General features: G+C 32.6%; 1 protein-coding gene across 5 annotated transcripts in view; it reads right to left on the bottom strand.

Moving 5' to 3' along the window:
* LOC100880089 (EGFR adapter protein) overlaps positions 1-24,045 on the bottom strand; it is a 334,753-nt gene that overhangs the window by 266,292 nt on the left and 44,416 nt on the right. The window lies entirely within an intron of this gene.

The following is a 24,045-nucleotide window of genomic DNA, read 5'->3' as shown; positions in this document are numbered from 1 at the left end:
ATATGTTTCGGAAAGCTGCGATTTCGTTTGAATTCCTCTAGCAAAGACTTAGTACGATCGAATAACTCGGGCTGAAAATGCGGAGGGCAATTTCTCGAATAGGAAGGAATTTTTACGACCACTTTACGGGAGAGTATTTAACTGTGCCAAGAGACTGAAAATATGCATACAGTAGGTAAATAAATACACATAGAGTACGTCAATAAATATGCATGATACGTAAGTAAATATACATAGGACACGCAAGTGAATATGCATATGGTATGTAAATAAATATACATAAGGTAAATAAATAAACATGAGACACCTAAGTATCATTTTATACATGAGATATGTATAAAAATATACATAAATACATAAATAATTGTGACCATGAGTACAAGTGTGAATATATGAATGAACCTGTATATGAACGAGACTGAAATATTTTTCCAATAATATCGCTAGAAGCAATTTAACCTACATCGATTCTGACATATTAAATGTCGCAATGTTTTAGTATAAAAGAAGTTTTAACAGCATCTGTATAGAATTCGAAGTCGATCTAGCATGAACCCAAATTGATTTCCTGCAGGTAAATGCATCATCAACTGCACCGATCATTACAGGGATCGTTACACGCTCGAGATCTCAACAGTGAAGTCAGCAAGCATCCAGAGACAGTCATTCTAAACGTTTTCATCGAGTCGGAACAAAAAAACGAAGCAGGCTTTCACCCTCTGTGGATCACAATCACCCCGTTGATTTACATTCAACTATCCATGGAAATGTGTTCGGAAGTACGACCACTGAAAAACTCGTTCGTCATTATAAGGAGAGTAATGTCGTTTAATAAAGAACTGGTTAAACACGTCAATTACCTTCGAGCAGCTTGCTAATTGATGTACTAATCGATTGCTATTCTGATGGCTTCGATTTGATGAGGGAATATTAAGGATATGGGATTTTTATTCGAGATATTTTTTTGAACACGACGAATTTCGTGAGAAGGCAATTAATAAGGATTTTTGTGATTTTAGGTTGATAAGAGAGTACCTTGTTTTTGTTGAAGTAAAAATTATTTTATTGCTACTGACGGAAAAAACATTTTATTTTTATTTCATTTTTGTTGAAATAAAAATTATTTCACTGCTACTGACGCAAACAGTATTTCATTTTTATTTCATTTTTGTTGAAATAGGAATTATTTATTTTTACTGAAACTGGAATAATTTCATTTTTATTTCACCTGTATTGAAATAAAAATTACTCCATTTTATCTAGTTTTTATGGAAATAAAAGTAAATAAATTTTTATGAAAAAATAAATTCAATTAGTTAGATATAACTGTTCACTGTAGTTTTTTACCATAAAGTTTATATAAACTACACGATGTTTTCCATTCTAAAATAAAATTCTATTTCAGAAGACCAGAATTATTAATGAACGTGTATACAACAGTGAAACAATGATGAAATATATTGTAAAAAGAATGAAACACGACAGCAAACAGTTATTGTACAATACGATGTCCACAAATACAACATTGTGCAGTAGTCTAGCTATCTGATACAGCAATCGAAATTGTGTATATCAATAATTATTACACTCGGTAACAGTTATGTACGAACTACATAAAGTCATTAAAAGAAGTGTTAAAAAGCACGACTGCAGTACAACTAACTTCGCTAATTGAAAAGATTAATGGGACATTCAACGCGTTGAAAATCAAACCTAACACGCGATTCTAATAAAACCCCACTAAAATTAGGTGCGGTGATTAGTGCGATGTCAGAGCGAGCACATGTCCCAGTTATGTGTACATAACAGAATTTGTCCTTACATTCCATAACACACGTGCGACACTGGCAACACTGACACGGTTCATAAAGTTCTGGCAGTAAAGTTACAAGGAACGGTCGCGTAAAACAATGAGGTATCTGCTTTCGTGATCAGAGATACAATAAACGATAGCGGACTCTACGTAAACACATGTTAACGGTGTCCGAAGAATTTCATTGCGTATAAGAATCGAGAGATCGGCTAAAAGGCTGCGTGGAACCGATCAACTCGGTAGGTCGGATCGGTTTAATCGTCCGGATCAACGATCGGTTTGGCTCGAACGTTAATTGCCGGTCTAAGCGATCGGTTAATCGAGGCTCGTTATCAAAGTACCAGCTCGTACGATCGTAACGAGCAGAAAGTAACCCGGTGGTTATCGGAATGACTAGCTTCTTAAATCAACGACGGTCGTAAAATGGTCATAAGGTGTCGTGCAAGTCGAAATCATGCGGCACCCTTCACGGTGAACCCCTAAACGCCGCAACATCGACATGCGCATCTGAACATCGACGAGCCGGTCCCTCGGCGAGCATTTTCGATCTTCTTACGGTCTGGTTGCGTACGGATGCACACACAACTGGGACGTGTTCGTTCAAGAAAGGAAGACGGAAGGGAGGAGATATTCGCACACAGGCTTCCAGCATGATCAAGAAGTTCAACGACCCGCGGGAATGCCAGGGCACCGGCAGACTGCCGTCTTAAACCGTGCTCGGAGATCGCATAGATGCGACTCTGCGTTCGGTACGAGCGTGTGCACGCGTGTACGTGCATGCATCGCGAGCTCGAAATGTGGGAGATCGGTTGAATATGTGTCGATGCATGCGGATACCCCTAAAGCGGTGAGGAAACAAGCAGACGCCCTGCCGCAACGCACGAAAAACGACTAAATGGTACGAGCTTCGAATTTGTGAAAAAGATTAGGTTAGGTTAGGTTTCTTTAGGACCTTTCATTTTTCAACGAAAATAAGATGGCCCAGAAAATAGCAAAGAATATCGAGAACTAAGGTTGAATTTTGTACGAAATGTAAACGGGTAACATTAAAAATTTTCAAGTAGTAAATAACTTTAACTTTTGATTATATTTTTATGAACTTTCTGGTTCTTCTATTTAAAGTGAAAATAAGTCAAATCAGAAATTCCTATATGTTCTTTTGGAAGAAATGAGTTATGACATTGCCATGAAACGTTAAAGGTTTTATTAACAAGATAAAAACTGGGTTTATCTTTCAAAAATAATGCAAACAAAACCATTACCAAAATATACAACCTGATCTCCGTTCTTGTGAAAATCACAGGTCCACCTGGAGCACCCCATATATATTAATTTAAATAAAAAGAAGAGAAAGCAGACATCAAAGTACCGCTTCAATATTACCTAAATTTTTGGTTACCTCAGGCAACAATGCCTGAAGGGTGAATGCACCGAGAAGCGCCGAAAAAAAGCTACTGAAACAGGTACGAGGGGCAACGTGAACAATGGTACATAGGCAAAAACGGAGACCGTGGGGACGTTAATGTGGAAGCGGCTCAAGTGGCGTCGAAACACACGTAAGTCCATGAAACAGCGTGGAACTACGTAGGCAGTGTAATGAAGATACTGGAAGACTGTAGAGAAGGTTCATGGAGGACTTCTGGAGGGGGAGAAAATTGGAAGAGGAGGAGTAGACTTAACAGTGGGTGTGCAAAAGATGGCAATCTCCACACCCATTGAACGCCGCCCGGAGGTGTTTAATGAGAACAGCCAGCTTGGTACAAGGTATGCTTGACCTATATCGCCGGTCACAGACTGCGTCGTCAACCTCGACAACTACTGTGCCATGGATGACGACGACGTCGACGATGACTGTCTGCCACCGGGAAACCCGACTGCGAAAATTCAACTGGCTAGAACTGATTCCCTCGACTTTCCACGAGCTCCTCAATGGTTTCGCGAACAATGGAAATTCGAATCGTGAGCTGGTCAAACGGTCCGTCGATTTTTATTTTCACCGTTTGCCGAACAGGGTAGAGTTTCTATCTCTGCGTTTATGAAGCTAAATCGACGTTGACCGGCTCTAATATTTCCTTTATACTCGTATGAAAAAGGAACGGATACAAAAAGACCATTGAACATGATGAAAGTTTTAGAACTGTATGCATGGGGTGAGGTACACAGACGTTGAAGAAATGTTCCAACCCCTCTTCTTTTTATTGATCACTCAACTGAGCGTTGAATTGAAATTTAAATAATTTGTGGTGTACATACAAATTTTTCGTATATAGTACAAATTATAATCTGGTCCATCTGTATCGATTTTTTTCTCGTCACTATATCAGCAAATTGCAAAACGTTTCGTATAAAATAAATATTTTATCCCCAATCTGCATGCAGGTTTGTTTCAGCGAATGTCTTATGAAACCCTGATAGACACCCTGCGTTATACTGTAACTTGCAAAGATTAAGCATAATGAAACTATAAAACAGAAAAATTTTCCACGAGGAAGATTTGTAAGGCGTCGATGCATCGTTAAATAACCGGCGATGCCCATAGCGATGAAAAAACGGGTGCCTTTCACGCCAATAATCCAGCGGTCAGACGATCAGGAAGTTGTGTTCGCAGAAGATCGCGTACGAGTCTCAGGAAGTCATAAATCGAGCGTGTTGCATTAAATCTCGTCTACGTTGGTCTGAGAGCAGCGTAGTAAAGAGCTTACTGCGCTGTAAACGCGTAATGCCATTAAAAAGATCGTATTCAGCGGCGAGGACGAACGAGAACTCAACTTTTGATCCACGGGAACGTTTCTGTGGATGTCGAAGACAGGAACAACAGAGACGGGAAAAACCCGGATGAATTCGACACCGACGAGAAGGACGGAAAGAAGAGAGAATCCAGAAAGAAGAGAGAACACAGAGATCCAGAAAGAGGAGGGAACGTAGAGATCCAGAAGGAGAGAGGTGGATAGAAAGAGAGGATACGTGGGTTCACGGCAATAAAAACGCTTACAAAGGATCTCCTCAGAAGAGTACAGGGAAACAGAGAGGAATGAAGAGGAACGCGATGGAGGGTGATAGAAGAGCAAAGGGGAGGAACTGGAAAATGACAGCTCCAGCAATTGCGTGTAATTGCAGCACGTCTTGCACAAAGGAGTTATAAGCCTCCCCCGGAAGTTTCCTACGCGACAGATTGTCCTTCGTCCTGTTCCAAAGAGGAGAATCTCATCAGAGATGCACGTCGACTTGCCACTCTGGTGATTAGCTTGCATGCGAACGTTTAGGGAGCACAGATTCTGGCGAGGTTACGCAGGATCGCGCGATGCTATGCGAATTTAATGTATTGCTCGAGAAATGACGTGTCTTGCAAGAATATTTATGATTGTGCGTCGGGATCTCGAGGGGAACAAACTTACTGGGGTTACATTGGGTTCACTTAAGCTGAAGTTACTGCGATTTTTAGGACTGGGTCATATGAGTGCAGTAGGTATGAACAAGCCTTTTGAGAATTTGGTGATTTAGATATTATAAAGTTCAGAAAATTGAGGATGCGTTGATAGATGGAAATTTTTATTTGGGAACTGAGTTCGAGGTTGGAATTTGGAGATGTGGACATTAGGTTTGATAGATCTGAAACTACAGAATAAATATTAATATTCCAACAATATTTTGAAAGATAAATTCATGAATTTAGCTTAAGAATTATTAATTAATTACACGGCCAAGTTCGACTAAATAATAAACGGTTTCAACATTCCGCAGAAGCCTTTCGAGTAAACATTGAAGACAAAAACTGCGAAACCTGAAATTCTAATTGCGAAATATTGATTTGATACATGGGAAGTCTTGAAGAAGTCTTTCAAATTAATTTCATCGTTGTTAACTCGAGTTGGAAGTAGAAATACTTGATATTATCTTAATTGATCAGAAATGGTAAACCGATGATTTGCATGCAAATACTGTCGTATAAAGAATTTGATTCGCCGGTCCATGATACTGCAAACATATTTCGGTGTCAAAGAACATAGAGCGTGAATAAATTTCTTTGCTGATTCAACTGAACGGAAATATTCGTATTCTGAACGACGAACGGAAAGCAGAAAAGAAGAAAGTCGTTTTATGCTAATATACCGTGCCACCGTGGAATGTGTTTATTGGATTTTTCCTTCGATCGAATTGCATTCCGCCATAGTACTGGACCATTGATTTGATTTTGAATGCCAAGAACGAGATCAGATTCTTCTTCGAGCCAATTTTACTCTATACAACACGGCCACGTCCAATTAATTCGAAGCTAAAAGTATTCTTAGTTTGTGTAAGAAGCTTTGTATAAAATATCGGAACTATGTGGATTGGTATAGAAGTAACGTTTATGTAAAGAAATGGGTTATAATGAATAGACTTAAGAATTCGTCCTATGTTATTGTTCTTATAAGGTTAAGGATATTTTAGTATATTTTAAATTCGTAGCAATATTTTGACTAGTCTCATGACGCACTTAAGCTGTCTCCTCATACATACATATTTTTCAACCTTGTTTTGTTAGTGTCTTTCTAACGAGCAGTGACCAACTTTTATAAGTTAATACATCTGAGAAAAGTGTGTTATATATACATCATAATATATATCAAGGTCAGAGTCATCTATTTGATTCACGTTTCTTCCTGGTAAACGTACACGTATTCAAATTGTACGTAATTGAATCGTTGCTATAGGGTTGTAAAAATAACCTCTTTAATGAATTGTAAACTCGATAGACCGTAGATCCACAGGATGTACAGCGACTGCATACTTTGGGAAAAATTCAGAGCATCGTTTGACACTTGGTGAAAGCGACCACTGTAATTGGCAATTACAGCAGGTGGCTTTGACAGTCTACCCGCTACACTCGAAATTTGTCCGGGTTAAAGGGACCGATGAAATTGTTCGTAGGTTCGTTCTCACCTCGACAAATGAATTCCCGTTAATTTAGCCCGTCATTTTTTTCCTTTTTTTTTTGTTCATTCCGTGCTGGTGTTAAATGTTCTCAATTTAATTCGAATTCTCCGGTATAGACACGAATTAAACCCTTCGTATTTTTGGTCGGAATTCTCATTTAGCGCTGATTGCGAATTTATGACCATTATATTGTGTAATCGACGATAAATCGAGCAAAATATTGGATACGATTTTGATTTTATCGCTGATCAATAACGTGGTAACGTTCCGGGAGATATATCATGGCAGCTGCTATTTTGAAAGGAATTTAGCGAAATTAAATTCTAGCGATTCTGGTGAGTAATTGAAGTATTCAATGGACAAAGATTAGGTGTAAATTTCAATGAAACGTGATTTAACCGAATATCGTATAACGCGGTGCGTGGCATAAAATCGGATGTACTGAATTCTCCACATTCTGAACTCGTAGCAAACATTAGGTTTTTCGACTGAAATGTACTGTGTTCGAGATAATTGTGACAAGGATATGGATTACCTAACATTGGATACATCACTTGTATATTTTAGTGGTAATCATTATACATATCTAACTGTGTACGTATTACATTATAATACATACACTACCGTCCATAAGTATCCGGACACTTGGTTTCGTTACATAAAACATTGTTGAACTTTGTACGAAAGGTATTTAGGGTTATCATATCATTTGTAATAATTATTATTATCTTTTTTGAGGTGTCATAACGTAATAAAATTAATTTTTAAGTACAAATTATACAATGAAAGTGTGAAAGTAAAATTCATGTCAAGAAGTACAAAGTCCAAATTTGTGAATCTAATGAAACTCTTTCGATACTAAAAAAAATTTTAATTTCTACTATGTTTCATTTCTATGGTGCAGAACGTATTCAGAGGGTTCGTCGATATGTTTCAAGTGTTTGTAAACTGTTGGTAAATGTTTAGGTTCCCTCAATGGAGATAAGAATGGAGGTAACGCTACGCATTCGACAGTTTCGGTTTAGTTCGTCTGTAGCTTCTTTTCCATCGAGATATGAGTTCCAAACTAGAATTATCAATCGAAAAACGTTCCAGTATTCTGACCTTCGCAGAAAAAGAAATCGATTTTAGTTACTGTTGCAGATACTTGAATAACTTTCATGCAACGCGAATGTGTATTTCGCTTGTGTCCGGATACTTATGGACGGTAGTGTACATGTGAGTACATATGTCTACGTTTTACTATGTTTTACTACGTATCTAACTACATTATTAATTATATTTAACTATACACATTCTATACTATAAACTACATCCAACCATATACATTCTACATTAAATGCTATAAACAATTATCTCAAATATATCAGAGATTCCCTAATAAAAAAAAAAAAAACAGGTAAATATTATAAAAACTGCCAACTGAACTAACTAAAAATAAAATTACCACTTGAAGGATTGTCCATGATTTTACGACACTCAAAGTGTCAAATATTTGAAACGAAAGGGTTAAAGCTTGCAACCCCCGAGATACGCGAAAAATAAAGTTGCCAAACGGTACATTAATATCATCGGTAGCAGGGAAAAAGAGAATAACAACAAACACTGCAAACAAATATCTGCAATCTCGCGGATTTGGTAAATATCGCAACGTTTCAATCGTGGTCTTTCATCCCTGGCTGGCGGAACGCATCCCTGACGCTGAAAACCAACCCCCTGGCTACTTCTCGCATCGCGAGAGTTTTTATATCATTCAGGCATCATTTGAAATTTAGCAAACACAATTTTATTTCGTCCGTGCAAATATTGATCCGCGGAGGCTGGCCGATAATAATCGAGTTTCGTTTATTCGAATCGGATACCAATTCTGCCGCTTCGATCAGTTCCGAGAAATACGAGAACAGTAAAAAAGAAAGAGAAGAGCAAAAAAAAACGAAACGGGTAGATTAAAGAGCAGGTAACCACGGAAAGATGAATCGGGAGACGAGTCTGGCGATATGAAAACGAGCAAATAATCGAACCTGCCCGTTTTATTGGCCTTAAATTCCTCGCGATAAAATACGCGGTTTGATCAAAAACTAACCGGATGTCATACGCTGTAACCAGCGTTTATGAGCTAACAGCCATTAACCTCGCGTCGAAAAATAATTTCTTTCGTTGCGGCCCCTGCGATTCAATTTCATTCATTTTGCGAGAGCGGACGGAGAATTGATTGTGGACTACGCGACCCGGTGAAATTTTATGGGTAACTTGCTGGGAGAAGTTTGCACGCGATCAATTTATGTTTTGATGAACTTTTATGGGATAATAGATGTTTTGATTGGGAAGGTGGTTGTTTGAAACGTGTTTGATGGAAATGGTTTATTTGTTGTGGTGTAATAGATTTTAGAAAGTAAACATTGATGTTAGGTTGTTATATTTTGTTGAAGGAGATTGAGATTTTGAGATATTTATAATTTGAGATAATTTGTTCAGAGATTCTCTTGTGGAAATTTGAATTTTTATAAATTTGCAAATTCCTAAATCTTCGAATTTCTGTTTCATTGAATTGCAAAATTTCTAGTAGTAAAAACTTACAAATTTAAGGTAGTAGTAAAGTTAGTAGTAAAAACTTCGAAATTTAAAAATTTAGAAATGTGGAAATACAAAGTTTCAAATTATTAAATTTCAAAATTTTGCACTCTTCAAAGAAGTTAACCCAACCTTACATGCCTACTATTTATTTACAAAGCAGTGATAATATTTAAACAATTCATCTGTAATCAATTAATCTCCACGATATTAACAACTTTTAACTCATAACAATGATATTTTTCAAAATACAAAAGATATCAATTTTATTCATGAATTTCCGTGAACCGATTTTATCGTTTTATCATTTTAAAATATAACCACTTTCATCGTGTCAGTGATTCTGTATTTATATTTGCATAAATTGCATCGGAAAGCAAACAACATTCATTTGAACAAATTTAAAATTTAATGAAACTTGCATGGAACAATTTATTTTGTGCAAATAAATTGATCAAAAGTATTAATAATTAAATCGAAGCTTATTTACATTTCCTGCGAACGTTTTTAATTAAAGTTTTGATGCTTTATACACCGGTAAAGCCACTAAACGAATTTATTCTGCGAACAATAATTCCCTTTTGTGCTGTAATTCATCCATAACACAAAGCTAATAGGGAATCCAATTTAACATTTTTAAAGAAACGATACGAGAAGTTTAATGAAAACGCGAATAAATAATATTCTGACAAGATTCACTGATTACGTTAATATTAATAGCAGCGATTTAAATCAGGTATTAAAATTTACGTTTGTCGAAAAAATAGGGAACGACGAAGAGAAGAAATACAATGTAACATAATACACTACACATGTTACAATATGTATAAAACATGTCGTATATTAACACGAAAGTATAACATAATTAAGAATTAAATAAGCCTAACATATTTTAAGGGTGCTATGGAGTTTCTGGATATATCAATATCACACTGAACAGAATTAACATAATTTCCGATTCGATTTATGCAACCGAATAACCATAATTAGTGCAATGTTTAGCACTAATTAAAGTGTAGTTTCTTAGTCGAGTTATATTCAAAGAGAAGCTGGATTATTATCGATCAAGATATCATACCTTTCATAATTTTACAAAAGAATAGTCAAGCCCTTTTCTTCTATAGCGTAGTGTTTGTATGTTTAGATTATTAAGAATTAAATCATAGTCGTGAGAATTAAACAGCATGGAACCACTATGCTTCGCAGCAAGCCTTCAAAATTTCTGCCGGACGCATTCAGCATCATTAATACGAGAGTCATAGTACAGAGACCAGATTATACTTCCGTACTCTAAAATAGGTCTAATTAGTTGGCAGTATAGCGTTCCGAGAGTGTCAGTGTTCTAAAAAACTTTGAGGCCCTGTGAATGAGACTCGGCGATTTAAAGCTGTGAGAAATATTTCCGTAATGTACGGTAAAACATAAATTGGTGAGAATGTAGGGAATTTATGGAGTAATGTATGTTGTTATATACTAGTGTGTGGTATTATGTGTATTATAGAATATACATGGTGTTATATGTACATTACATATTATACTATATGCATTACATTTTTCACTATAATATATTATAGCAAGAATATCTGTAGAGGTTATGTCACGTATAAGTGCGTCACTGTAAACAAGATGGCGTTCCATTCAATTGTCTCGCAGACATAACCTAAAATTTGAGAGCAACGGTGTCAATTAAAATGATGAATTGGTGATCGAAATGAATGAATCATGATACTGCAGGATTTGTAAAAAGGAATTTATCGTGTTCGATTGATTGCAAAAATCATGGTATACGTATTAACTACTACACGTTATTACATGTGTATTATACAGGACTATACGTTTTTATACAAGGTTACTATATTGTATGCGTATAGGTTACTATACTGCATACTTACATGCATGTAGAACCACATGGTGTTATACATATGTGTATTATAATGAATTTTTCAAAAAAATTCCTTTCTGAATACCAATTGTATGTTACTACATGACATGAAGTTATTAAGAATAAAATAAAATTTTTAAATTTGATAAATGAATAAAATGTTGAAAAGAAAGTTTAAACAGCATCCTCGAAGGCGAATAGAAATGATAGTCACGGTTAGATATCGAAAAATGTTCAGCTCAAATGTATCCACACATAAACGTTCAACTTCTTTTTATTTCGCCGGATATGATTCGTCGTGCGTGAATAATTAGAGTGCACTCAGAAATGACGCGTACGCTTCTGCGTTGCTTTATAACGAAAGATTTTTATGGCAGGAACCGCGTATCGTTTTCGCAGGAAACAGACAGGAAAGCAGAGAATAGGAAAGGGGCAGAATACGCTTTATTATCTTCTGCAAAACACTAACCCACCCCCTGCACATTCACTGGAACAAAAGGGACAAAGGACACAATCGAAATATTACGAAGACAGAGAAAAAAATTAGAGAATATCAGTAGGGGGTACTGGATAGAATGGAGGGAAAGGCAGAGGAGAAATATTGTACGTAACGCGGTGAATGTAACCGATGCTCTTCCTATCGAACCGGAATTGGTTATCAACCCTTAAATGCAGCGTTGCAGTTTCGTGACATACTTGTTTAGTAGAGTATACGATAATTGACGATTTCATTTTTAGGGATGATTTTTCAGGTTATGATTTTTGAAGTTAGAGAAAGAAATAATTTCAATTTTTGGTGCTACTATATTTTACATGTTTACAATTTGTGGATGTTATTTAAGTAAATGTAGAATTAGGGTAAATTCAGACATTTGGAAGTTTGGAAATTTAGTACTGATACATTGACAATTTTGAATTATGAAATCTATGTTGATAATTTAAAAATATGGAACCTTGAAAATTTAGAAATATGAAGTTTTAGAAACTTAGAAATATGAAACCTTGAAAATTTAAAAATATAAAACCTTAAAAATTAAAAAATAAGAAACCTTGAAAATTTAGAAATATGAAATTTTGAAAAAGAACAAAATTCTTATCCACACACCAACATAAATACTCCAAATATATTTTACTTAAATATTTTTATTGTCTAACAACATCACTACAGTGAATTTCAACTTAAAATATATCCCCTTTAATTAATTATAAAACGTCACTATTCCATCACAAAAGAAAGTAAAAACACATGACCATCCTAAAAGGATAAATTAAAACTTACTTTAAAAATTCCACTTAAATTAAGTTTGTATACTGCTGTTTATTCGAAAGGAAATTAAAATTAAATTTGAACATTCGTCGATTCAGAGCTGATACTAAATTGAAGCTTCAGTTAAAGTTTGAGTGGATCTGTTCCAATTTAATTGAAGTTCAATCCTTTCTGGTTTGTCACTGGACGATTTCTCTCTCTGCAAGCTATCTGTTTCCTTGATTGAATCTCATTCTTCTTTGAATGTTTGTACCAACTTCTTGGAACATTACCTTCTGCTCAAACTTCATTTCTCAAAAGACCCATTACATTCTGTTTCACTATTCAATTTTCTTATTCTTCAATCCAAAAACGTTGGAAGTTGTTTGAACTTTAACAAACGAAATTATTTAGGAGATTTAAATGATTTTGGAGAGGATTTTGCGTTTGTATTTTAGTGAAGATTTTTAGGTTAGACTTTTATAATGTCTTTTAGTTTCTAGAGTGGTATGAATGTTTTTATAAGCGTTTTATAGTTTTTTCAGTGGCGTATAAATGTATAAGAATGATATGGGGTACATGTAGGTATGTTGTTTTCATATATGATGTTCTTGTGAACGAATATGTATTTTATTAAATATAATTTGAAGAAAGAGTAGAATTCTTAATTAGAATTTTGGAAAAATTGGATTTCAGGAAGATAAAATTGAACTTTAAGAAATTCGGAAATTTCGAAAAATGAGATTCTGAAGATTTGGTGACTTAGGAATTTCGGAATTTAGAATTTCAAAATTTTTGAATTTTGGAACTTGGGAATTTGAGAGTTTTGAAATTTTGGAATTTGGGAATTTGAGGGTTTAGAGAATTTGAGAGTTTTGGAATTTGAGAGTTTTTGAATTTGAGAATTTTGGAATTTTGGAATTTTGGAATTTTGGAATTTTGGAATTTGGGAATTTGAGAGTTTTGGAACTTAAGATTTTTGAAATTTGAGAGTTTTGGAATTTGAGAGTTCTAGAATTTGAGAGTTTTGAAATTTTGGAATTTGGGAATTTGAGAGTTTCGGAATTTGCGAATTTTGGAATTTGAGAGTTCTGGAAGTTGAGTGTTTTGGAATTTGAGAGTTCTGGAATTTGAGAGTTTTGGAATTTTGGAATTTGGGAATTTGAGAGTTTTGGAATTTGAGAGTTTTGGAATTTGAGAGTTCTAGAATTTAAGAGTTTTGAAATTTTGGAATTTGGGAATTTGAGAGTTTTGGAATTTGAGAATTTTGGAATTTGCGAATTTTGGAATTTGAGAGTTCTGGAATTTAAGTGTTTTGGAATTTGAGAATTCTGGAATTTGAGAGTTCTGGAATTTGAGAGTTCTAGAATTTAAGAGTTTTGAAATTTTGGAATTTGGGAATTTGAGAGTTTTGGAATTTGAGAATTTTGGAATTTGCGAATTTTGGAATTTGAGAGTTCTGGAATTTAAGTGTTTTGGAATTTGAGAATTCTGGAATTTGAGAGTTCTGGAATTTGAGAGTTCTAGAATTTAAGAGTTTTGAAATTTTGGAATTTGGGAATTTGAGTTTTGGAATTTTTCAGAATTTTGGAATTTTGGAATTTGGGAATTTGAGAGTTTTGGAATTTGCGAATTTTGGAATTTGAGAGTTCTGGAATTTGAGTGTTTTGGAATTTGAGAATTCTGGAATTTGAGAGTTTTTGAATTTGAGTGTTCTGGAATTTGAGAGTTTTGGAATTTGAGAGTTCTGGAACTTGAGAATTTTGGAATTTGAGAATTTTGGAATTTTGGAATTTTGGAATTTTGGAATTTTGGAATTTTGGAATTTTGGAATTTTGGAATTTTGGAATTTTGGAATTTTTAGGGTATTCAAATTTTGGAATTTTGGTTTTTGGTTTTGAATCTACACTGATTATCTTAAAAATTCCTTAACATTTATCACTCTCAATCAGCATTTTTTAATTCACCTACTGAAACCACTAAAAAAATCTCCCTAATTCCATATACACGAAATACAAAACTCCCCAACCTACATATTTACACTAGCACTCCCATGCATAACACTTACACCACTCGCTGCAAAGCAGTAATTTTAAATCGCCATAATTCATACTTTGCCAAAAACGTCTGAGCAGTGTACACACTGTCTGGAGATTATTAGCTTGTAAAATATGCACACAGAGAAGATTAATGAAGTCAATACGTACTTATCGTTTCGTTGCACACTGCAGCGAAATATTTCATTCAACTAATACGTTCACGAGGTATTACAGAAATGTAGTACGGTTTTATTAAGCAAAAACCATCGCGAGTTGAGATTCAGCTGTGGTTGGAATTTTAAAGAGGCATCGTGCAACTGGAGCTTTTAACGCGTTTCATTAATTTCGAACTCGGCCATGGAATTAGTTACACATAATTTAGTGCGCACAGAATCGTACACCTTCCCGTAGAACCTTCGTCAATTATTTTTTTCGTTTGTATCGAAACTCGTTGACCTTGTTCACGACTCGCCATTGCATGTCTTCTTTACGGCGATGTATAATGCTGTTCCGTGAATGTATCGACAATTGTCAAGCAGCAAGAATTGGTTCATGATATGCTGGGATGATATTGCTGGGAAATCAAATTGCGATGAAATTATTTTATTTTAATCGATATAACGAACTATAGGGGTTGGAGAAAATGTTAGAAATTTTTTTTGGATGGTATTCTTCATTGACACATTTACACGATCTCCAAATTGGGATTTGAATATATTTTTTTTTTTGAGCTTGCAATAGGATTACTAAATAAAATTTGTATATAGATGTGTGTTCTTATGTTTCAGTTTTCAAAATTATTTTTTATTTCAATTTTGTATAAGTATTTGATGTATATACTCATGCGGAAGAATTATCTTTTGATGCTTAACCTAACCTAACATTTGGCTGTTGCTGTTCATAAAAATACGTAAAAATTGTATGATACGATATATCACTTATTATCTATTTCAATTTTGTATAAGTATTTGATGTATAAGCTCAAGTGGAAGAATTATCTTTTGATGCTTAACCTAACCTAACATTTGGCTGTTACTGTTCATAAAAATACGTAAAAATTGTATGATATATACTACGTATAGCTAAGAAATAAATACATACATGTATACACATGTGTTCATATGTTGATTTAATTTGGCAAGTTATCCTAGGTTTCAAAAAATAAAAACTTGTTTAGAAATTTGAGAATATGAGAAGCTTGTCATAGAAATTTTTAGATTTCAAATTAAACAGTTAATTTGAAAATTAAGTTTGAAGTACCAAATGAAACAATAAAATATTAAACAGTAAACTTTATTAAAAGTGTTCCTGTTTGAGCATGTCATCGTCAGGTGGTTCAGTATTCTATAGAAACCAGAAAATTTAACGAGCCAACTTCTACGTATGTACAGCCCTTTACCTCGAATGTACGTGTTTCTCGTCAAAGAATTTTAGGTGAACCGCCACAGTTATTAATATTGACGAAAATCAGCTTCTACAAGTTTAAACTGTTCCTAGGGTTCAAAGGGAACTTAAAGAGGTCCTCTTTAAAGGACCGACGGATGTGAATCTGCGTCTTCCGCCGTGCATGCTTCTATTAAATTCAAAAGCTGTGCACCTGACAGGAATAAGATTCGTTAACGAAATTTCAAAGTTGTTACATATTTGAATGCTAACTTCTCGTTAAAGATGATTAATCAGAATACCTTTGGTAATTTTAAGCTGTTATGCAACGTGACAAAAATGTAAACTTTATAGGTTATGTTAATGGTGCTTTATAGGTTATGTTGATTATGTTGATGAGTAGTGTAAAGTTTTATTACTATTTTGTAATTTATAAGTTTTGAAATTTTGAAATTTATCAATCTTCAAATTTTAGGTTAATAGAATTTTTAAACTAATTTAATTAATTTTAGGTTTGGCAATTTTATGTAATAGATAATTTTGTTTCAATGAAATATCCTGTCACTGATGATAATTGTATCTTATAGAAATTTTATGTAACACATAATAATTTTATTTTCATGAAATTTTATGTCATACTTGATAATTTTATCTAAATGAAATTTTATTTCATAGATTTTAACTTTTTCTCTATAAAATGTTATTTCGTTTAAGTTAATTTTATCTCAATTAAATTTTATTTCGTAGATGATCATTTTATCTCAATCAAATTTTATTTCATTTATGTTAATTTTACTTTCACGAAATTTTCTTTCATAGATGTTAATTTTATCTCAATGAGATTTGCTTTCGTAGATGTTAATTTTATCTCAATGAAATTTTCTTTCATAGATGATAATTTTATTCAAATGAAATTTTATTTCATAGATGTTAATTTTACCTCAATGAAATTTTACTCCATACACGTTAATTTTTCTTCAATGAAATTTTATTTCATAGATGTTAATATTACCTCAATAATATTGTATATCATAGAAGATAATTTTACCTCAATGAAATAATGTTTCATAGATAATAATTTTATCTCACCAAAATTTTACTCCATAACAATTTTAACAAAATGAAATGTTATTTGTATTACAGTTAAAACAAGCTTTCATCAGCCGCAAACAAGAATTTTTACACAGTGTTTACAATAAATTTACTCATTTACCCAGTCCAATTTTACGCACGAGATAACCGTGTATTTACTGAAACAGATTCCATGTACACACAATAACGTTATTGTAACCGGTGGAATAAAATGAAAGCTAAATATACAGAAGCAGTTAAAATTTTTTTGTCATTTGTGCGTTCGAAGAAAATTGAAATTTGCAAGAAAAAGAATACGAAGCAAAATGTTGGGTGCTTCATTTTATGCTATTCTCCACGATGAAAGCAAGGTATATATAATATTGTAGTAAACGCAGACTACCCGACAGTCTGGTTTATACTCGTCTTTTTACTCTCTCCTTGTTCTTTCTTGTTCTTTTGCTCCCCTCGTTCCTTATTTGCACATCGTATTGTCCTGTAAACTGAGGAAGAAATATTAACGCTCGGTTGACACCAGTTGCGAACCTGCCGTTTAACAACCTAATGCTTGTTTTTCGACCAACCTTTTACAGATCGCTTTTTCAATTAACCACGATTTCGATGAGAAACTTTCTTTGTTAACTATCATATTACAGAATATAATCAAATAACTAAATAACTATCACGATTTAATTCTTCTTGCAAACATCACGTTTTTGAAATAATTTTTGGTTATGTTAATTATTTTTTAATTTTTGTCAATTTTAATTGTTAATGATTTATGTTGATTTTAAATTGTTGTGGTTAATTCTATGATTTCTATATCTTTATTATTTTGTAATTTTGTGAGTACATAACCTCTAAAACTCTGTTATTTCATCCTCCTATTATTTTATAATTTTACCACTGTATTATTTTATAAATCTATTCTATAATTTCTGTTAACGTTTATATCTACAAAAGTAATTTACTGTGTTAATTTCAATAAACCTTATTATTTATTAAAATAGTAAATATTTCTTTCATTGTGCAGTAGCCTAAAGTGAACGAGTTTGAAATAAATAATTATAATTTTTTTTCATTTTGAGTTGCATTATCTTGTATTAAATAATGGAATGTGATTGTAATGATGAATATTAATTCATACAATAAAGAATATACACATTACAATAAAATATTTTTGTATTATTTCACAAATGTTCTTTTCGTTGCTATTTTAAATATGTAACTGCACACTTTCAGAATATTACGCTTCTAGAAAGAAGTTTTCCCCATTCCGATCTTTCGTTTGAATATTCACGCAACATTGTGTCCGTAAAATAAACAAGGAATTTCTGTCCTTTTTATCGGTCTGATTTTTACACCATTTGCTTTTACTTCGCGCTTTAAAACCACCTAGGTAGAACCGCAAGTACCGCATATTTCCGCTCCATTAAGCTGAAGGAACGGACGAAGAAAATCAAGATATTGCATTTCAGTGTAAAAAGCAAGAGGACAATGTTTGTATACAAATTCGCAGGTACTAACATTTATGTTTAATAAGCGTGTAATTAACGAGACGAATGAAAACAAGAGACATAATACAACTGTACTTTTCAGTTTGTAATTAATTAAACTGATATTCTGCAAGAGATATTTAATTATTTTGTTAGTCTATGTTTTATTTTTTGTTTTGACAGGCAACTACTTAATTTAATAATTAGTACATTTAAAAGTACATACATAATTATTCTGTTGCTTTACAGCGTGATATGTGTACTAATTCATAACACATCATATACATAAGTAATATTTTTAAATTAAGCAAATTAAAAATATTTCAAAACATATTTTATAAAGCATCACAAAATAATACTAAATTGTTGTACACTTCGTAGTTCAATATTAAATATAAATATGAATGCAGAAATAATTAACGGTCATTTAACAAGCTTTCACTTAGCGAGTCCCAGTTTATACTTTTATATTAAATATGACCAAACTTTATTTTAAAAGTAATTTTGAGTTTTCTATCACTGAAAAATGCTACTAAATTGATAGAACTATCACTAAAACTATTAAGAGCTACAAAAATTATTTATTTATTATAAAAATTTTTAATGTATTACACAAACAGTTGCAATACATTAAACTACTCTGTATCATTCCGGTATCCGAAGTTCATAAACCGAATTCTCTACAACAGAATAAACTCGATCATACAATTTTTATTTCTTTTCCATGTTTTCTTTACTCGTATTTGTTCGCAAGCAACATTTACGTCGAATATATGAAATAGAATACGTATAGAAAGGAACATCGCTTGGCTGATATTCGGTCGAGCGTAATTTTCGCTTCATTTAACCTAAACATATAAAATATGAACGTGAAAAGGTTGATGAAATGGATATACATACGAACGCTGAATCATAGAAGTTTTTGGATCCTTTTAATTAACATCTCAGTGTGCAGAATACTGTTTTGGATACGTAATTAATATTTCATTGATCATATAGGTAAATGGTAGGAATAATTATATGGCTAATTAATAAAAATGTATATTAATTACTTGTAATGTAGCTGCATTAATATATTAATTAAAACTGCATTAATTAATAAATGATATAAATTGACAAAAGTCAATTTACTAGGAATTCAAATAAATAGGAATCCGATAAAAATGAGAAAAACTATAAACAAAACAATTGAATGGTGTAGTTATTTTTCTATTACATTTCGAACAACAACACAAAAACTACAAATTAGCGACATAACTCCTTCCAATTGACACACTTTGTATAATTTATACATCTCCACAAATTCGCGTGAAATGCAACAATAGAGAGTTTTTGCGACTAACATCAATTTTCGTCATGTTAAAGAGTTACTTAAATGCCCTTAAGATGCTCTCCATTAAACGACATCGTCAGTTTACTTCGTTCCAAAGCGGTATTGTTCAGCCATTGACGGGAACAAAATGGAGTCTACGGAAACAAAGGAAGATCGTCGAGCATAAGAAGATACATTGTAATTTTCATTTTGCGTAGCGAATCGCTCGCGTACAAAAAAGTCTGGCTTTATGAGTACAAAAAAGTCTGGCTTTGCTAAATTCCTTGGAGAAATTTTAGATTTTATTTGACAGCCGGAGTATTAGATTTCAAGTGTACCGGAATTTATCTAATGGAAATAATTTGAGAGGACGTTTCAGGATTAACGGTCACGTTTCTTGGAAATTAAAGTCGCTATGTACTACTGTTTCTATGATATGCTTTGGTATTTTTCTTCGTTAATTTTAGTTAACACATTGATAGTAGAAATTGCGCTTTAAATGTTAGAAAATAATTTGTGGAAGATTTGTTTTGTATTGGGAGTATAAATTTATTCACAAGATTTCGGGTAGTTTTGTATCATATGTAACTCATATGTAATTCATATGTAATTCATATGTAATTCATATGTAATTCATATGTAATTCATATGTAATTCGTGTGTAATTCATATGTAATTCATATGTAATTCATATGTAACTCATATGTAACTCATATGTAACTCATATGTAACTCATGTGTAACTCATGTGTAACTCATATGTAACTCATATGTAATTCATATGTAATTCATATGTAATTCATATGTAATTCGTGTGTAATTCATATGTGACTCATATGTAATTCATATGTAATTCAGATGTAGCTCATATGTAACTCATATGTAACTCATATGTAACTCATATGTAACTCATATGTAACTCATATGTAATTCATATGTAATTCATATGTAACTCATATGTAACTCATATGTAACTCATATGTAACTCATGTGTAACTCATATGTAACTCATATGTAATTCATATGTAATTCATATGTAATTCATATGTAATTCATATGTAATTCATATGTAATTCGTGTGTAATTCATATGTAATTCATATGTAATTCATATGTAACTCATATGTAACTCATATGTAACTCATATGTAACTCATGTGTAACTCATGTGTAACTCATATGTAACTCATATGTAATTCATATGTAATTCATATGTAATTCATATGTAATTCGTGTGTAATTCATATGTGACTCATATGTAATTCATATGTAATTCAGATGTAGCTCATATGTAACTCATATGTAACTCATATGTAACTCATATGTAACTCATATGTAACTCATATGTAATTCATATGTAATTCATATGTAACTCATATGTAACTCATATGTAACTCATATGTAACTCATGTGTAACTCATATGTAACTCATATGTAATTCATATGTAATTCATATGTAATTCATATGTAATTCATATGTAATTCATATGTAATTCGTGTGTAATTCATATGTAATTCATATGTAATTCAGATGTAGCTCATATGTAACTCATATGTAACTCATATGTAACTCATATGTAACTCATATGTAACTCATATGTAATTCATATGTAATTCATATGTAACTCATATGTAACTCATATGTAACTCATATGTAACTCATATGTAACTCATGTGTAACTCATATGTAACTCATATGTAATTCATATGTAATTCATATGTAATTCATATGTAATTCATATGTAACTCATATGTAACTCATATGTAACTCATATGTAATTCACATGTAATTCATATGTAATTCATATGTAGCTCATATGTAATTCATATGTAACTCATATGTAACTCATATGTAACTCATATGTAACTCATATGTAACTCATATGTAACTCAATAATTAAATTAGCTTGTTATTGTTCTTTGTGATGTTGGTTAGGTAGTAGCTTAGATTGATTAGGTAGTAACTGATGACAATTATTTTTGCTGTTTTATGATGATATGCTTCAAAATAATATTATCTTGAAATCTGAAATCTTCAAAATAAAAGTTCCAAATATTCAAATTTCCAAACTCAAAATTTTCAAGTCAAAAAATTTAGCTATCATCAGTACAATTTGAAATTTATCACATGATATATTAGAAATTACAAATTACATTCAACCTTTCAAAATTGTAATAATTTCTGAACTAACAATGAGTGCGTATAATTATCTTAATATCAAAAAGACTTCTTAATAAACATTAAAGATAATTAAACATTAAAGTCTTCAAAACGTACAAAACATTTGACATAAGAGTCGACTATTTTGAAGTAAAGCAGTAACCAATCCAAAGGCAAAATTCTGTTCATACATCGCTATGCAAACCCTAACATTGTAATTTCCATATCAGCCCTTTTACGCATCCGAGGTTCAACGTCCTCGAAAACAAAGCTTCAGCGTTATTCTACCTTTTCGATAGATAAATACACAAGAAAGTTCTACCCACGGTTCCCTGTCATAGAAGTGTAACATAGAAATGTCCCGTGAAACAAAGGTTGAATAGGTTGCATTGGAAAGCGTGTATAGACGGCGCTGATATCTTGAGCTTTCCTTTCGGATGAAAGGGAGAAGCGGTAACACGGGAAGCAACCGCGGTGTGTATTCATGGAAATCTGTCCATCAGGGTCTAATGGAATACCACCACGACGAAAAGTGCTACGAGATATTCTTTAATGCCTTCATAAAATTCAGCTTCATAATTCCCGTTTCACCGGCACGAACACGCCTCGCGCCCGACCAAGCGGACACGTGCGTACACACACGCGTAAAAGATCAGGACCCAACTCTCTGGCACGAGTTCTCTCATGCTCGCAGACAAATATTCAACTCTGATGAAACTCCGCACCGAAATTCTGCTGATCCCTTCGGGCTCGCCAGTCATTACTGCGTTTACGGTAATAACGCAGTTTACAATAATAAACCCCCGAACGAACTTCATTCCAAGCAAATCTGTTGTTTTATTTACTGAGCAATTATCGGCCTTAGAAGTTCGGGCTAATTGGTCGAAGAAATCTTGGCTTAATTGTGTCATGCAGTTTGCTTGGATAATTATTTTCAAACTTCGCGGAGTTTAACTTCCAACGGCACACATTTTTCTGACTTCAGGCAAAGGTTCAATTTTTATTGGATACGTTTTCATTTTGGATACTTTTTTATTTTAAGGTATTTTAGTTTGTTACTTTAGCTGTTATTTTAGCTGTTGAATTGTTCAGTTTTGTGGTTTAGGTTTTGTGGTAATTTCGTAAGTGAAAATGGCGTGCATGAAAGAGTTTATATGACGTGTTGGTAAGGTTAGGTGAACTTCATAAGGGTGGAGCTTTTACTAAATAAATATACTACTAAAAAATACTGAACATGTTAATAAATATCTTTATAAAATATTGTCAAAAATAGAGTTGATTTAATAAAACTAACGCTTTAATACACACACAATTTTTTAATTATCTGAATTTATCTAAAAATGCTCAAAAACCGAAAAAGACATAGAACAATAACCTGTTTGTTATTTTTCAATATATTGTAAGTTTTCAAAATATATTTTTAAATATATTGTAGAATTCTATATTTTGAACTTTGCTTACAGTTATTAGTGTCACTCGAACAAATTAATGATTTCAAATTAAACTAATTCATAAAAAAAAATTTATATGAGAAATCATTAGTATCTTCTTATAAAGTATTAGTACAAACAAATTACAAGTATTCATTCAGAAAGAGTAAATATTATAATGTAATATTATTTATAATAGCAATTTACGACTTTCGATTGTAGTATTATTTACAAATAAACACAATAAACATATTTTTCATAGTATCATTCTAATAATTTAATTTCATACGCAAAAATTTTTAAAGAAGAAATTAAAATTGAAAATAATTCAGAAGTTAAAATAGAGAAACTTGTGTTTTGCTAAATGTTTTCCATAAAAATGTATTGTCTGTAATGAAAGATTTCTGAATATCGATTTAAGTCACATTTAAAACGTAAATTTAAACGATGTACTTATACAAGACAACCCAAGCACCGTGTGCACACGATGCTCGGATTAAAGGACCGCTTAATATGAATGAAAGTTAAATATTTGCCAGACTTCATCGTGTGGTATCCATAAATACAAAGTACAAAGATCCATAAATGGATCTTCGAACTTTAAGCTAATATCCTGAGTGATCTGTTCGCATTATCGATACATATTTAACACGTTGACTTAGGGTTGGTTGGACAAATCTTTCTCGAGTGTGAAATTTAGAAATTTGAAATGTTTAAATTTGGTATT

Source organism: Megachile rotundata, chromosome 7 (assembly GCF_050947335.1).
Source record: "Megachile rotundata isolate GNS110a chromosome 7, iyMegRotu1, whole genome shotgun sequence".
Taxonomy (NCBI): domain Eukaryota; kingdom Metazoa; phylum Arthropoda; class Insecta; order Hymenoptera; family Megachilidae; genus Megachile; species Megachile rotundata.
The sequence above is the reverse complement of the archived record's forward strand: the minus strand, read 5'-3'. Positions and strand labels throughout refer to the sequence as shown.